Raw genomic sequence first — 12,812 nt, forward strand, 5'->3', positions numbered from 1 at the left:
GAGTATGTATGAATGAATTACTCAAGCAGACTTATTGTCTATTACATTTGCAAATATTTAAATTTTGATATTGGATCTATTAAATGTTCAATAATATAATTTATGCATGCAAAAAATATACATATCAAGATTTTCCCGTATATAAATGAGGTTTGTTGGGGAATAAGGATTTATTTAATACCAGTACTGCCTTTTATTATCGTATAATATAAAATTATTACTCTTAGTAAAAGTTATACATTTAAAATAAGAATATTTAAATTTTAAAAATATCGTATATGTACAAAGAAAAAAATTAACAAAATAACCATAAAGAAAAGAAAATATTTACACACAAAAAAAGGATTTAATAAAAATTCTTTGAGGTAGGCCTCACTTTCCTGGCGAAAGCAAAAAGGTATAGGTATCATTCCAAAGACTAGCCGATCTATTACAAAAATAACTCTTTAAAATATCTATATTTGATTTCGGGAGGTACAGTGTGTTGTGAACAGAGAGTTCTCGTTTAATGGAAGAGGTATCCTTTATTTAGGAACCAAGATGGGGGATATAGGGTAATCTTTTTGTTTAACACTCGGTAGAGCGTAATAACATCCTTAACAGCAGATATATGATATAGAATGATGAGGCCAAGTATTTTGCATTAGTAACTGTTGTTATCTCCTAATGAAGGAAAACACGATGCAAACTTAGCTTGTCTCTTGTCTAATGACTTAATCAGGTAATTTCTGAAAGGATTCCAGATCTCATGTTTCGAACAGACTCAAATAGTATTTACAATATACAAAACACTTGCAAATTATATACATATAAATGGTGAAGTAAAAAGTTCTGAGCATTTTTTTCGCTTTACCTGTTTAGACAATAAAATAGTTAGGATTATCCAATTTATATGGTTCCAAACGATTTTCTGGTTAATCTTCCGTTCTTATAAATGGACTAAGTGCTCAACGATTCCCATTATTTTATTGACATTTTCGACCATCATATTACCAGAACGGAATCATTAAAAAAAATACAAAGAATGGTTGCTTTATTTTTTGGATTCGATACTGTATTGGGCCCATAAACAAAACATTTATTTTTTTGTGCCCGCTTGATTGCCTTTTCACCTCGGTCGTAGTAATATTGAAGAATCTATCGAATTTTCACTTGTTTTACTTCAATTTTGGAACGCTGTAACACACAACTGCCTTCACCAAATACTCAACTGTACATTAACTTTCACAACATAATATTTTTGAGTAATTAATTTTTTTATCAAGGAAAAATATATATATCACAAGTAGGAATTTTATAAAGGTTAAGTACTTTAATATGGTCACATATCCTTTTTAAAACTACTTTATATAACTGCATGTATTTTTGAGGGAAAATAATTTATACAATACCTATATTTCGTTCATTATACGTTTTCTCTATATATAGATTACCTATAATACTATTTATTTGCGCTTTTGTTGCATTCTTTGATATATCTAATACGTGCCATTTTGCATTTATTTATCATGATAAAGAAATGGAGTAACACACGTTTACTTTGAGTGGTGATATCAGTAATTTATTTTTTGATTTGTTTTTTAAAACCCTTTGTTCCATATACTTATTTATGATCAAGCCTTGTTAGCATTTATGTAGAAAGTAAGGCAAATAATAATTTGGGGCATAAACATATCATAAGTATATATTGTTTTATCAAAAAGTTATTATTTTCTATTTTTTAAACAATATAAAAAAAACCATGGATGTCATGAAATGACAAATCTTGTATGAAAAAGGTTTCCCATAATTTTTTCAATATGTCAAATATATTAATTTATCTTTAACTTTTATTATATTACTTCTGGGATAAGAACTTCTAGACATCTTCCAGTCCTGATCTCAATCCCCTTGACTTCAGTGTGTGAAGCGTCTTAGAGAGCAAAGTTGGGAAGAAATATCACAGAAATATACAAGAGGTCAAGGCCAGCATCAAAAACCAATGTGCCAACATGTCTCCCGATTATATTGTGGCAACCTACTCCAAGTTCCGACCACGTGTGGAGGCTGTGATAGAGGCTGGATGCCGCTATATTGAGTTTTTCTTCCCAACATTGATTTCTAAAAGTTTTTTCAATCAAATTTATCATTATACTTTTCTAATAAAAAGTTATTAAAGTTTTTATTTTGCTTCTTCATCGCGGAAAATTTCCATGTGGCACTCTGTACATTTACTTTCTTAACCAATACATCAATAAAAACTTACTAGTGTTGTCAATTTACATCTATAAAATAAGAAGTAGGAGTATTTTTTACTTTCTAGGAACTGTAATCCGATTTAAACCATGTTCTATATCAAATCACCAACGAGAATCCAACTTCATAATGCCCTTTTTGTAAAAAACCTTTTCCCCATTGTCGAAAAAATCAGACAACCAAACTTCAGAACTTTCTATTGAGGCCAAATTTGTATCCCCAAGTGAGTTGGTCATAGACAGGAACAGGGCGTTGTAACTTGGTACAAGGTCCGGACTGAAGAGGGGATACACAAGAAATTTCCATCTAAGCACCCAAACCTTTTGGCGTGTCATCAAATTTGTATGCATACTGGGCATGTCTTTATGATATTTTGTGGTCTCATATACACAAATGATAGCTGCTTCTGTTTGATTGCTAGTTTCAAATGGTGGAGTTGTTCACATTGGAACGTAGAACTAAGCAGGGGAAAAAGAAAAGAGTATTGGCTTCTATTATATCGCAAATTTTCTTGGTCGCTTTCGACGCTGTTTCCCTTTGAGGTAGTAAAAATGTTAAATATGGCGAATTTCTTCCTTTGACACCTCCATACTCGAAGCACGATAATTCACGATTGAAACGGGCGAGGACAATACTGCAAAAAAAGTGTTTGTTGTATACAATTACACCTTTAGAAAGCTTTATCGTAGGATCCAATGAGACCAATAATGAACAAGATATATTTGGTTAAAAAAAGAAGGCGGATAATACAAAGTTACCTTTTCCCAACCAATTATAATAAATAATCCTTAGATAATATTCTGAAGTATAACATGATGATTACTAAATATTTATTTTTGATACAACATCTTGGTTCTCATAAGAGAAGAGAAAAGACCGAAGAAGGACAGATGATATGATCCAGTTTTTTTATTCCAAGGTACAAAATAAATTCTTAATCGTCGAACTCTGGCTTTAAGAAACAACACCAGTAAAGATGCTATATTTTATTCGTTTCCTCTCACTCAATCTTATTATCTCCCCTCAACCAAGCTAGTCCACACAGCCTCCTTTAGAGGAGCACGAAGAAAACTCCTTGTGGGATAAACATTGTTATATTTTGCCCTGGATAGTAAACATTGTAGTTTTTTAATCATTTGGATGTCAATCGCTCGAGATCGCTAGGTCCCCCAAAACCATATGCAAGTTCTTGGTTGGGAGGACCCCTACCCAATTTATGACTCCACACCTTGGCTAATTTCTTGTAGTATATACTTCAGAGAGCTTCAGTCTTTCAAATTATGCGATACTATTTTTCTTCCTAAAATACTTTCTCTACAGATCGCGTCTACCCGTCCTTGTATGGCCCCTCTGCGAAAAAGACTTCATGCGAGATTTGATATTTTTAATACATTGGAAGATTGGATCTTGAAGAGGGTTTCGAAAGGTATGTGCTATTTCTGTCTCTCTTCGATCCCCTGACATTTGTCTATGTGGTCTTGCCAAGGAAAGTTGTCCCCAATAGTTGATGGCTCAACTTGGAAGGGATCTCCGTCGGTGCTCCTTTTTGGATTGAATGAGTAAGGGGGTTGATGATTCTTCAGCATCAGCAAAAGAGGATAACTCCCCCTATCATTTACAGATCTCACCCCACTGTCACTATCCCCCTAATCTCCATTCCCCCCCACTTTTTCATGTAGATAATTATTTTGATAATTTTATTTTCTTCGATCGTGGCCCCTAAGCCTATAGCTATTCCGTATGCTCTTTACGTTTTAGTTAGAACGCTATTCATTTATCTCATCAGCGATACTTTTTACCTTCTACTTCAAGCATCGCCCACTTCCAGACGTCTTAAATTATTTATTTAAGTAAAATACAAAAGAAAAAAATATGTATTCTTCAATCAAAGTCCAACAATTTCATTAACATCATGTTATTCTGTCACTAATAGAAAGGGACTTGTATAATTATATCTTACCCAGTATTAACTTATGTCCTTTGTTAAAATGTCCCAATAAAATCATCTATTGAAACAACCATTTTAGTTATTTTTTATATCGATCAAATGCATGTATTCTCATCTTAAAAGATGGAGAAAAAAGAATGAAATAAGCCCTTCAAAATTTGGTAGTTATTCACCGTTATAATCTTCTCGAGGATGAAAACATAAGTATTTTTATGTTGTGACGACAAAAGTTAAATGTTTATAGATAAATACTGTCTCATGGTAGAAACTTTTTGATAGACGTGTCTGCTGTATTTAATTTTTGTTTACAGTTTGTTTTTTTGTCTGCAGGTTAGATTGCCCTTATTTTTAAACAATAAGCATTGGCTGGTCTAAATATTTTCTTTTTAATTTATCCTACGCTAATATATAGTGAAAAAAAAATTTCAGGCACACACGACTTTTCAATGCCTTTTTTAAAATGAATCTCAAATGAGTTTTTAAAGTAACATACCATATATTAGTATAAAAGTTATTTCATCTTATATTTTTAGTCATATAATTTTTAAAGACTTATAAGAAGGATTGAAGTTACTTTTTTCAGCAAGGCTGATTTTTTTGTTAGATAACTTGTTTAAACCTACTCAACATGGAAAAAAATAGAATAAAAACGGAATAGTTTTCTCAAATATTTGGGGAAAACACGGAGTCCACCTTGGAATCCGTACTCAAAAATATGACATAACAATTGTTCGAACTCTGGGAATCAGTGCAACGTTCGTTGGCAAGATTAGGAGGGAATTTGAGGCATATAAAGTTGATTTTGGGCAACAGCAATGCAGGATGAGGTCAAAGATCAAAGTGGCTATATCCAAACGTTGGAATTTGTGATCAGAGTCCAGCAAATTGTCATTTAGAATCCAGTAAAGTCTATCAGGCCAATTGCTTTATCAGATGACCTTTCATAGTTGCTGATCTGGCTCTGCATCCACGAAAAACTTTTTTGCTGCTCATACAAGATAAGAAAGATCCATATCTTGACAAAAAAAAAACAAGAAATAGCGCTTAAATCAAAAGCTCCTCAACCACCTCGAACACCCACTTCATCGAGACATGCTCTGGTTCTTGTCTGAAGGAAAACTTTTTCAAGAAAGAGAGAGTTAAAAACCTAGAACAACCGGTGGTTGGCTTTATGCACTAAAAATGTGCCTGTCGTTATGCATACGAAGTTCCAAACCCACTTCATGGTGATTGGGGAGGTTAGCTCCGAAGGCCACGTCATAGATCCTCATGTGATCCCCCAAGGTCTCATTGTAAACACTGATGCTAGCTTAGACGTCCTAGAGAGTAAGGGGAAGCTCTGGATCGGCATATTTACCAATGGGAGGCCTTAATGTGGATGTAAGACCATTTTGATGACTTCATCTTCCTGGACTTTTGGCTTCCAAACTCGCCAGATCTGAATCTGATTGTTGTTGTTTTTTTGTGCTTGGGATCGAAAGACAAACCAAAAAACAAGTAGATAAATCGCTAACAACGTAGTATAATTGTTGGCTAATTTTCACTGATACAAGTTTTCCTGATAGGAATATATCTTGGAGTCCAATTTTATTGCAGGCAATCCTCCGCACATCGCAATTACATAAATATTTATAAGACGTTCAAATTTCAACTTTTACGATCGGTTTCCAGTACCATTAACAAACTTTACAGAATATACATATATAACATAATATGTAGATTTCCAACAAACAAAAAATGTTTGTTGATGAAAACGGATTATTCGAGGAAGAAAGTGGTGGTTTTTCCTATATATATATATATCAAATAAGTACAAACATATATTGTAGGAAAAATACGATAATATGCATGTAAGCTGTGCTACTGATAAACAAAAAAAAAGTATAATTAAGCTTAACAATAAAGAGGTAGAAACTGTAAATACATGGAGTCTGTTAATTAATTTGATAAAAAACACGGCTTTGAATATTCATGCTAACATACATACACATCAGATGGAAGAAATAAAATAGAAAATTCAATTATTTTTATATTCTTACACTGCAATGTAGGTAATCAGATGTATGCAGTTGCAGTTGAACTACCGGTGCTAAGTACTTTCCCTTTGATATATATGAGATGAGATTTATATGTACGTCCGTATTGTATACTTTTGGTTAAAATTGATGTTTCCTTTCATTTTTTTTAATCAAAATATGTAATGTGTATTTCTATAAAAAGTATAATGGTTGTTTTATGTTGGATGAATGATGGATTTATGCCTCAAAATTGCCGTGCATACATACTATCAAAGTCACACTATAGAATGACTTTGGACAAGGAACAAAATAGGTAAAAACATGAGCATACGAAAATAAATAAACAGGACAACTATTGGAACGGAAAAAGTAATAATCGTTTCTCGGTTATATATTACTCGCAGTAAAACCAAGCATTGCACAGAGTTATCAGCAATGTTTAAGATCCATAGTAGAATGGGCATGTTGAAAAAAAAGGGAACCGAAAATAAAAAGGGTAACCCTAATAATTTGAGGAATGTTTTGGAGGAGAGAAGGAATAAAACTCAACACGTTTCATTAGATCAGTTACAATCAGCTATGACAAGAGATGAAGGAAAAAAAGAATATAAACAAGGACATTTACTAGAATTACTCCAATGTCAATCCCCAATTCCCCGCTCAATCCAACAACAACTTACAATTATAGGTCCGCAACAAATCCTCAGGTTTACGCTCCGTATTTTATGAGTACACACGAACATCCAAACAGTTTGTGAATATAATTGAATCTATTTAGGAAAGGATGTTCATTACTCAGGAATTAAATAATAATGACAACTGCTAAGGAAAATAAAATTACTTTTTTATTTACAAATTGACGGGCCAGCTAAAAAAACACACCGGATTTTCATCATTGGCTATTAGGCTATTGGGATGACTGATGAGTACTTCCGTCTAAAGCAGCGCTCATTAATAAAAAATCAATTTTAATATATGAGCTCTTATATTTAATTCAAATCTGAACATATACTACGCACATGATTTGTGAATATATTTATAAGAGACGAATCACAAAAATAAACAAGAGCAGTACTCTTGCTATACGCACACGCCTGTAATATTTCATTTATATGACTACATTATTATTTCTTGTATCAAAAATATTTGTATGACTTACATCAGGGAGTACTATATACAGTGCACCCTGTATACACGTTGGATGCTATATGAATTATATAGTATAAAAATAAATAACATAAATATTGTGGGCGGTGTATATGATCCTTACGCACACACCTACAATATTTCATTAATACGACCACATTGTTATTCCTTGGATCAAAATATGTTGATTATATACATCATGGAGCACTATGTACACTGAACCCGATGTCTCATTTTTTTTATATATACAGAAAAACTTTGATTTATTAATATAGATTAACTAATAAGCATAATATGATTTAAAAGCATAATCCAATTATTATTTCAACGAAAAAGGATCGTTTTACGGTAATAAACAATAAATATTTTTATTTAAAATTGTAAAGGGAACATCAGATTCAACCAAAAAAAACAAAAAAACCATGGATTTTTGTTGATATATATTAAAATATTAAAACATAATATCCCTGAGGCAGAATGGCTTTAAGGTGAAATAATTTGAAATAAAATATCAGCAGGCAAAATAGTAAAAGGTGAAAGTACAGGACACCAGAACTATCATAGAGCCATTTTTTTCTCTTTTTTAATTCCAAACATCAACTTCTTAGTGATGCAAGGAAGTTGGTGGAGATAGTTGTTCTGAAATGTCAAAGCTACAAATAAGAGGAAATGGAGACAAAGGTATAAATGAAAGAGTGCAAACCAAACTTCAAAATACAAGAACACATAGTTTTTCATCGTATATAATGGGAGATGATAATGGAGAAGGAATAAAAAAAGGAGAATTGTCAAAATATTTTACCTTGCCAGAAATGTTTTCGAATAATAACAACTAAGGTTATAAAATACTATATTTCCTTTCAACCATAATTTATTACAAGACTTAACAAAACTTAGTACAACTCCAAGACCCAATGAAACTACCTAATAAAATTGAACTAAGAATTTGTGAAGGAAAACAAATCAAAGAAATTAAGAAGATTACAAAACTTATTACAGCTGACAGATTGGAAAACGATTTAGTGCAGATGCATCTTCAAGAAATACTGTGAGAAAGTTGGCCCTGTGACCAAAGTGTATCAGATTCCACTTGCATTTAAGCAAATCCAACAGGTTGATGAATTGAAAAGACTAGCACTTTTATATTTCCAAGGTAAGAAGATGTTAGATTTGAAGACATTAATTCAAGGAAAAATCAAGAAGTTCAATAATAAACCTAATAGAAAACGGTGTTTTGAAGATAATCGATAATTATGTTTAGAAAATACAAGGATTTTAGATTATTGCAGATAAGTGTATTCGGGAGGACGAAGGAATTTGGAGGGGAAGAAAGGAAAAGGGAACAAGGATAATCGGACTGGATTTTCAATTTTGCCCAAAGACAGGAATATGGATAAGAATGGAAGTCTATTAAAAATTTATCACAGAATTGTCAAAGAATGCACTAGAACATTCTATGTATTTATAGTATTACATGTCTCTAGGATCACAAAATCGATTAAACTAAGCTTACTTGTTATAATTAGTGTAGCAAGTGTATCTCTCAGTGGGATAAACACATTTTAGGAAGTGTAAAGAATGGAAAATGGAAACGCAGAGTATGCTGAAAGGAAATTTTGGGATGGAAGTTTTGCGTGTGAATTGCAGAAATTATAACTATGGCTTATTCGACGTAATAAAGTTAGTCTCTAAAAAATATATTGAAAATATATATAGCCCAAAAAAGGATTACTCGTAATTTTATATAGAGAACCATGAAACTTTGATAGGTGTGGATGAGGAAGTTATAACAATTGGTGATTTGAACATGTTCTTCCACAAATAAAAAGAGACTCTAACCTATATAAGGGAATTCTGCCTACTGTTCAGAAAGACAATATTGAATGTTATGAATGAAAGTACTCAAGTTGAGTTGGACTTAGCAAAAAAATTCGGAATGTGTCTTTTGGAAGAAAAACTTTATAATACAACAGAGAAGAAACTGGTGGAAAAAAGTTGTATTTTTGATATATTAGACTTTGAACGTCTTAGTGAAGATAAAATGAAAGGGGGCAAATCTCCTGGAATGAGTGGAATAAATTCCTGTTTCTTTAAGAAACTCCCAGTAGAGAGTAAAAAATTGGGATACTTGATAACTGAGAGAATAGTTGAAGAAACGGAGAAATGTTGTCAATACTAAAATTGGGAATAATTACTTTTTTACTTAAGCTTAGCAAAGCCAGAAAAGATTTATTAAACTATTGTCCAATCCCTTTACTTGAAGTGTTATACAAGATTATCAGTGGTACTTTAGCATAAATAATGATTCCAAAACTTAAGGAAATTATAATTTTAAGAGCAAATGGGATTTATGGAAAATAGATGAATTGTCAACCTCATTCTCAACACGAATACTATTATTCAAGAGCCACGTGAAAATGAAATTCAAGGGCCAATAATTGGAATTGATTTTTAGAAAATTGTTTTATAGTCTAAGCCTCAAGTTAATTCTAAAGCAAGTAGATACAGGTGTACTAGAGGTGTTAAGTTGTAGATTGTGATAGTATTCTAAGGAAATTTAAGGCCAGACTAGTGCTTTACCAGACAACCATTGATCACTCTATTTATTCGACTTGGCTCTTTATCAGCGTCAACGCTCATAAAAAAATTGAAGCAGTAGTTTTTTAGGAGTACCAATTGGAGGAAAATTTGTATGCAAATGCCAACTATATTTTCGTATGAAGTGAAGGGGAAGAGGAACTCTGGAATCAGATAAAGAGAGGACTACTCCTCTATGAATTTTCAATGAAAATCAACAGTTTTACTAAACTAAAGATTTGCCGACAAAATTCCTTTTTTTTTAACGTGGTAACGGCGTTAGAATCATTGTTAATTAAAGTGATTAATTGTGGGTGAGACTTTGGATATATCGATTCGGTACTCCAAAAGGCAAAGTATCAATATAAAAAAGTTAAAACCATCGGTTATACCATATTTGGGAAATCTCTTTTGGTGGAACTTCCAAGTAAATTCAAAACTCATTTACCAGATTACTGTAGATTGGCACATTTCCAAAAAAGTTTTAAAAAACATAACAAACCTAAAAAGCCTCATTTTTCCTTAAGAAGTTGGAAAAAATAAGGTCTATCAAAGTTTTTGTATATTAAATAAATTATACTCAAAATGCACGCAAAATTTCTTATAAGAATTATTAATAAACACTAACCATGGATAGTGGAATGGAGAAAAGACAAAGATTTCTTCGTAGTTCTATATGCATTCAAAAAACTATTAGATATGGATCTTATAAAGAATAAGAGACAGTAGCTATTGTCCAGAAACTTAACAAAGAAGTCTTATGTACTTTTCACGAAGGTTAATAGAAATACAAGGTTATACCATAACGCGTGTACGACTGAGGTTTGACTTCCACCACGCTTTTAATACTAACGTCATAGTAGATAAGTGGTTGGGTGTTTTGTCCAAATTTGTTTTTCTTGCGAAGCAATATGTACTACGATATATTAAGTTGAAAAATCTAGCAATACTGACGTCATAGACTATGAGTAGTTGTGTGTTTTGTCAAAATCTGCCTGTTTTGCCCAGAAGTATGTACAATACATCAGATTGAAAATTCTAGCAAGGCCGATTACATGATGGTCTGACCTTGTATTTCTATTAACCTTGCTTTTAACGAAATACCCAATCATCTTGGGGACAAGAAATCAAGAAGGATGACTAATAGAAACAAGTTGAGGGAACTGCAGACTCTGACCAGCAGGAATCTTTTAGTGATGGGAAATTACATACGAAGAGGTTTTGGATTGGACGATGAACTATCGAAGATATCTTACAGGACTGTTAACTCTAATTGGGGAGTTTGCTTGAGTCTCCCAGATATGTCCTATAATATTGGTCAATAGTGGAGATATGTATATACTAATAAAGACTATACATAGATCAACTAAAGGTCTGCATTTCTTTAGAGAAAATAATATTCAATTCCATATCAATGGGAAACCTCTTTATTTTGACATCAACAAATCATAAACGTCTACATAAGTTTAGAGAGTGTGAAATATAGAAGAAAACTTATATTAGTCGTTATGTTGATAAATTATAAAATGGACTTTAAAAAACAACAACTATTAGTTAAGGTAGGCTACATTGATCAAATATACCAGGAAAATGTTTTTTTTTTAGTATGATGCTATTATAAGTAAGGGTTTGAGATTTTTTGGAAACTCCTCATTTAAAATTCAATACTTTAGAAGATGCAGTTTTTTAAATCTAAGCCAATCTAAGTCTGTGTTTCATATTGAATATATTGAATTTTACAAATAAAAAATATGAGATTTATGCAAAGCTATTATTTGGGGTAATAATTCAAGAACGGTATAAAAATATGTAGTAGCTCGCAATTGGAATATTTTTGTGTTAGAATTGCCATATTATAAAAATATCTGTGCACCTTAAAAATATTTTATGATAATTTTTACTTAATATTATCTTCAAAATATATATTGAAAAGATCCCACATACCTGTTGCTTATATGTTTGTCAATATTTCGATTTTTCCGCTCTTCCGTGTGAATCTCAGCTCACTTCCTTATTTATGGTTTCTTAATTGTCACTATAGTGATTGTATGTTGTAATGTTAATTTTAATTTTTGACAGAAAAAAATAACTAGTTATCGATGTAATTTATCATAACTCTAGAAGACATTGAAAGAGATGGTTTGTAACATGGATTGAGGTTCTAACAGTGTATATTTTTAAATTTTCTTGTAAAAAGTAGGGAGAAAAAGTAGAATGTAAAGGAAAAAAAGCAAGCACGCTCACTTCACAGAGAACTCTGCTCCCTCCCCCAATGTTGGTAGTTATATTATCCTTTTATATAAGAGATGTTAGTTCAAACATTGGTAATCCATGGAGTTATGTTACTCATTCCTATGCACTATGGGCCATCGAATAATCGGTGAGCTTATTAGTTTTTAGAGAAATAAGAAATCGGCCGAAGATTATTGTTAATATCTTATTTTTATTTAAAAAGGGATACAATCAGTAAAAATATAAAAAGCGATCAACATTATTTCCTAAATAATGAAATTTAAAGTGTTTGACTAAATTTTTTAATGTTCCTTTAATTGGTGAGATAAAATATGAATTACAAAACTATATGGATGATTACTATCTACCTAACCACTGAAGCTCAGATAGTCATTCATTGTTTATTACCGTTGGGATACTCAAGACTTTTAAAAAATGCTATTAATTATATGATTGTGACTCGTATAAAGTAAAGGAATCAGTTCCAGAAGAGTAGAAAGTCTTCGGGAGTGCTTATTCCTTCCTCAAATCACAAGGCAGATAAGTATCTACTTCATTGTCGTCATATGGGATTCAAGATGCCAAATTTTAATCCGAAACAGCAAGTGTATTTCCTTAATTATAGTAGTGTAGGATATTATAATTCATCTAGGAGG

At 31.9% G+C, this 12,812-nt stretch overlaps 1 protein-coding gene across 1 annotated transcript in view; it reads right to left on the reverse strand.

Annotated features, from left to right (window-relative positions):
* The window catches only part of LOC121129548 (FMRFamide receptor), a 98,861-nt gene extending 86,764 nt beyond the window's left edge, over positions 1-12,097 (reverse strand). Inside the window, exon 1 of the mRNA XM_040725267.2 lies at positions 11,869-12,097. The gene's annotated coding sequence lies outside the window, so the exon portion shown is untranslated. The remainder of the gene's footprint in view (positions 1-11,868) is intronic.
* Positions 12,098-12,812: the final 715 nt, after the last annotated feature.

The sequence above is a fragment of the Lepeophtheirus salmonis genome, chromosome 14 (assembly GCF_016086655.4).
Source record: "Lepeophtheirus salmonis chromosome 14, UVic_Lsal_1.4, whole genome shotgun sequence".
NCBI lineage: Eukaryota > Metazoa > Arthropoda > Copepoda > Siphonostomatoida > Caligidae > Lepeophtheirus > Lepeophtheirus salmonis.